The sequence below is a fragment of the Pleurodeles waltl genome, chromosome 12, assembly GCF_031143425.1.
Source record: "Pleurodeles waltl isolate 20211129_DDA chromosome 12, aPleWal1.hap1.20221129, whole genome shotgun sequence".
NCBI lineage: Eukaryota > Metazoa > Chordata > Amphibia > Caudata > Salamandridae > Pleurodeles > Pleurodeles waltl.
Genome location: NC_090451.1, coordinates 675,390,152 through 675,396,151, shown reverse-complemented (window position 1 = coordinate 675,396,151; position 6,000 = coordinate 675,390,152).

Genomic DNA, 6,000 nt, shown 5'->3' with positions numbered 1-6,000 from the left:
AATATACATTTACAGTTGACAAAGGAAAATACTATCTCTCTTAAGAGGGTCTAGCAAGGATTAATACAGTGCAGAGCTTCTAGCCTAAAGTTTGTCAGAAGGGGTAGCCAACATCAAAATCCTTTCCTGCTATGGTAAACTGTGAGATTACATGTAACAAAATCTCTTTCTGCTGGCTTTAAAACTGCCCATAAATGTCTACTGACTTTAATATATGCTTTGCACTATATCTATGACAGGTCTGCCGATTCATAGGTTTTCATGATAAACAGATCAGGCTCATAGCTTTGATCAATGGCCTGGCACCATACCCACGTCAGTCCTGCTTTAGAGAACATAAGCTTTCCCACAATGTGAAAATTGCAATACATTCTCTCTCTCTCAGTGGAAGCACACAGCTTCTGCCCAATCAAATGCTGTACGAAAGGTAACCAACATATGGGCTAAACTTATGTGTCTCTCTTAGTAGTAATTATTAAAGTTCATGTTCTGTTGGTTCACAAGGTCTGGGACAGCTTTCCTGTCAAGACAGAACTAAATAGTGGCACGGTGAAATTCTGCAAATGTCAGTTTCATCGGGATGAAAGGATACTTATGTTTTTTTTTCTGTGCATAGCACGAATGAGTTCTACGTTGTACCTCTTTGGTGCCTGTGAAGTTTCACCAACATATGCAGTCAACAGATAAGTGTGCTGCTAGTCAGTGAATATGGGTGGACCTCTGGGGTCCTTGCGGCCAGTAGCCCAGCTGAATTTTAGTTTCCAGATGACTCCACATAACCAGGGACACCATATAGCAATCCTGTGTTTTTGTTTTGTCGATATTTGCTTTCAGCAGCTTTCGCCCAAATTGTTGAGTTTAAAGAACCAAGACCCATATCCCAGCTGAATAAACTCGAAAAAGCAAGGTTCGGGTGGAAAAATGTTGTCCCTGCTGACATGGAGTGATCGTGTGGCGGCAATTATGGTTTGCTCCGACATGTCAGTAACAATTCTACTAAGATTGTGTCACAATTAGCACAAGACAATTAAATGGTTTACTTTTTCACGTTTGATCGCAAGACGAAGCTGCCAACTCGCCCCTTCTCTCGAGAATTCGATAAGTCTTAAAAGCCGTGTTTTGTCTTTTCATTTTATCCGGGAGACATCCCTCGCAGCGCCGCCCTTGTGCACTTCTGCAGGGGCTACCGGAAGTGCCGCCCGCGTGTGCTCAGTAGGGGCAGCAGGTGAGTCACTCACTCTCAGCTGAAAAGTCGGACTCTGAAAGTAGCAGACTACCAGCAAACTCTGAGAGTACTTCCTTCTACGTCACCATACGCGATCCTAATGCACTGTCTGGGTTTAATTCAGGAAACCTGTGAATAACGGTCCATGTGCGCTTACGAGGAATCCACAAGCTTGCGTAGAAGTACCAAGTTTAATTCTAGTGCTTTTCAGTTTGAAGTGATCTTAATGTGAAATTATTGATACAATTGCTCGTGCGCCGTCAGAGGTCTTCCAGCTTCCCGGGCTCATGTATTTCCGTGAGCATCCCTCTTAGGTGTGGTTTTTGCATTCTGGGACTAATAGTCCTGGTTTTAGACTGGATTTTACAGGACTACAAATCCCAGCATGTAACCAAAAATATATGAAACCGATGAGCCGCGCATAGAACTGTGACATTTGAGAACTCTGCTCAGTTTCGCAACGGGAATCGAGATAAACCATAAATGGCAGCTTTTCCAGGTCAATGGGTGTGTTGTTTTAGGATTGCGAAGCTTGCAGTTTTATTTAACTCAGTACAAAACTAGGACTACCAGTCCCAGAAAGGAAAGAGACGGGAGCGGCTTTACAGATTGCGCATGGAAACGGAAAACTTGACAGCAACAAATATTTCTAGTTTCAAGGCGCTTTGTTGCTTTTCTCCCAAATTTGTATTACAAAATGTTCGCACCAGTGCAAAAACATAGTGCTACTTCGTTTACAGCTTTTTGCTGCTTCTGTAATGGGGCAAATGTCGTTTGCCACAGCCCACAGAACAATAAATCAAATTAACGGATTTCACACTCATCTTGATGCTGAAGCGAGAACCCACATTTATTTTATCGTATTTGGGGTAAAGTCTATTTGCTCCATTCTTTATGACACAAGCCTGCCAAATAATTGTGCTTATTGTTTTAACAAAGGATCTTTCATAGATTCAGATACATTTGTTAAAATGTTTTTTTTTTTTTTACTTTTGTGAACTATATAACTCTGGACTGCTCCAGAGAAATGCATGAACTACAGACAACGACTCCGAAACAGCGTGAAGGGACTGCCTCTTTCTGTTGTGCTGTGTAAAGTTCACGCATAAATCGGAGAAATTCCGAGTGAATAGCATGCACTTTATGGGACCTACAACGCAAACAAGCAGCTCTTTTGTGCTGGCTATGAGCAGACCATCTTCGCGACACCGACCCTGGGGCCATGTCAGGAAGGAAGAAAGTCCCAGGGCACAGTTGTGAGATCCAGAGACGTTTTAAGGCCTGGGCAAGGTGGGCCTGGCCCAGGGCCCCAGCCATTGAGGGGGCCCCTGATAGAGCCAGCTCGGGTCTGCAGAGAGGCTTGCACTGACGACCTCGAATAATTCTTAGATTGTTTTAAGTACCATTATCCTTTAATTTATTTTTTAATGTGAGTGATGTGTGTGTCTGTTACATACACGTTGCTTAGAAATGGTGTGTTTATGTTTCATTTATCATCCATGAAAACTTTTCTTCTAGATCAAAACAGGGCCTCGAGTATAAGAAATGGCATTGTATGACAGAGATTAGTTGCATTAATAGTGACCTACTGCTGTGTTACAATATTAAAAACATGCATCACTGTTTCTGAATATTAGATGTAAACACACTAAGGGCCATATTTATACTTTTCGACGCACAACTGCGCCAACGCAGCTGTGCGTAAAAAAATCTAACGCCGGCTAACGCCATTCTGAAGCGCCATGCGGGCGCCGTATTTATTCAATGACGTTAGCCGGCGGAGCTGCCTGGTGTGCGTCAAAAAAAATGACTTACACCAGGCAGCGCCGGCGTAGGGGAATATGGAGCTTGGGCGTAAAAAAATGGGGCAAGTCAGGCTGAGGCAAAATTTTCGCCTCAACCCGATTTGCGCCATTTTTCTTTACTCCCAACCCCCATTGAAATGACTCCTGTCTTAGCAAAGACAGGAGTCATGCCCCCTTGCCCAGTGGCCATGCCCAGGGGACTTATGTCCCCTGGGCATGGTCATTGGGCATAGTGGCATGTAGGGGGGCACAAATCAGGCCCCCCTATGCCACAAAAAAAAAATATATATACATACCTGAACTTACCTTAAGTTCCCTGGGATGGGTCCCTCCATCCTTGGGCGTCCTCCTGGGGTGGGCAAGGGTGGCAGGGGGTGTCCCTGGGGGCATGGGAGGGCACCTCTGGGCTCCTTCCGAGCCCACAGGTCCCTTAACGCCTGCCCTGACCAGGCGTTAAAAAACGTCGCAAAAGCGGCTGGACGTCATTTTTTTTGACCTGCCCACTCCCGGGCGTCATTTTTGCCCGGGAGTGTAAATACTGCGCACATGCCTAGGAGTAATTTTTTAGACGAGAACGTCTACCTTGCATATCATTAACGCAAAGTAGGTGTCCACGCTAAAAAATGACGCAAACTCCATGAACTTTGGCGCTAGACGCGTCTAACGCCAGAGTATAAATATGGAGTTCGTTTTGCGTCGAATTTGCGTAAAAAAAAACGACGCAAATCCGGCGCAAACAGAGTATAAATATGGCCCTTAGAGCTTGGGCGAGTGTGCCTGAGCACCGGCCAAGAAGGGCACGGAAGACCTCACACTGGATCGTAAACTCAAAGCTGTTTCGAACATGGGCCCCCAAAATAGGCTTGGCCCAGGGACCCCAAAATCCCCATGATGTCCCTGGTGAGATATGGGATTACACCTTCCCAAGTGTGTGTATGTTGTGCTGACAGCATTGCTCGGCAACAGCGAGCGGATTGGAGCTCAGTTGCGAGCTCTGCTCCAACTGGGAAACCCCGAAGTACGACTGGGGGCTTTAAACTGAATTATCCCTGAAACACAGACGCACAGCCGAGCCCCCCTGCGCACACCCTCACGATGGGGGCCAGGGTCGCCGCGTGTCCTGCGTTCCTTTGGGAAGGGCTACATTATACTGATGCAGGGCCAGTGTTATTAGCTCTTTTTCAGCACCGCACGCCTCTGAGGTGATCTGTGTGATTGTTTTTGACATCTTTTGTTCATATATCAACTCGAAATGTCACCGAGTTAGTGTTTGCTTTAAAGCCAACAAGGGCTGGAAGCACATGGCAGCAATTCCATCTTGGAGGCACATCACGATGGGCCGGCTCAGCGCAAAACTGTGCGCCTTTTTCTAAACTTTCAGACACATAACTCAGAACGTTAATGCAGAAACGTTAGACAGAGCATGTTGGAAACTGACAGGGTAGCTCTGTTCGCAGTTGTTTCTGACTTCTGGCAAGGTATATGTATGATCTGTGGACACCCCACACAAAAACATGTGCAGGGCACTGTGCTGAGACACACAAGCCACCGTTATCACAAGGCCCTTTGTGTCCCTGGATCCTCCTGTCTGTAAGATGTGCATTTACCCGTATATGCTTCGAGTTAATGTATCCGCTCAAGATGCCCAGGTACACTCAAAACAATGACCATTACTGAATGCAGAACAACTTGTATTTAGTTTTTCCATTTATGGGGCGAGAGTTTTTATGGAAAGGCTCAGTGATAGAGAAGCAGTATTTTTAGGTGAAAACTACACTTGTTTTGCCTTTGTCTTGAAAATGTCCTGGAGGAAGTTGCAGAACAAACTCTTTGAGTCCAGTATCCACCTGAATCTTTTCACTTTCAATGCAGGCCCAAGAATGGCCCCTCAGGGGTCCAGCAAAGACCGGCCACTGCCGAATGTTGGGTCCTCAGCCCAGAATCTGCCCCAGCACATGTCAATGAATGAAGAGGTTACTATCGCTGGTAGTTAATGTTAGCGGCGGCTGCCGGCGGCGCCCACCGGCACCCATTTTAAGGGGGAGAGGGTGTGTGTGCACTTTTCCCCTCCTTATTAGATATTGACCACGAGCAAGAGGGAGTAAAACGTTCAGGCGACAAAGAAAGAACAGAATGAATGAAAAACGGGGAGGGCAGGGCCAGCAGTGGTGAGATACAGGCGCAGAGAATGTCTGTCAGTTGGTCATAGAGTCCTGGGGTGAAATGAACATCAAACATCCTTTGTATTCACACCGGTGAGCTTTCGGCACCAGCACGCATTCTTTTACATATTATGCACTGATGACATCTGAGTCCCTCTCTAGCTGGGGCTCAGTTATCAATAGTGCAGCAGGTGCAGTGGCAGCAGGGCCCAACTTTTGAGGTGCTCACTACACCCATATTATAGTTGTTTTTATTATCAGACCAGGGGATAGGAGGCCCATTTTCTTGCTTCAAGTAGGGTCCATGGCATATGCGCGACCCTGCTGCCACCTTGCCTAACTTCTGGTGGTCCCTAGCACAGTTTGTGTTGTCATCCTGTTTGTTTGTCTGTTGACGTCTGGATAAAAGCCACCATGAGGTACACGTGCCACTTGTGAACCACACATTCAGAACCATGTGGGAGTGAAGAAACATCTTATGGATGGTAAATATTACACAAGAGGGATTTTTTTTTTCTATAAGAAACTTTAGTTGGTGTGCACAGACCACGTGTGAAATCACACACATGCCACATGTGAAACGGAAATTGTAGATTGAGTGGGAGTGACACAATATTCTAAGGAAAATACGCAATGATCAATGGGATAAAAGAAACAGGAGTCATCCAAAGCAGAAAGTATACTATGCAAACACAGAATTTATGTAATAGTCTGCAAGAGAAACAAACATTACAAACAAGTACATGATGTAATAAATCCCAAACCATGATAATATGTAATCAAGGCACAGTTAGGCTATCCTACCACA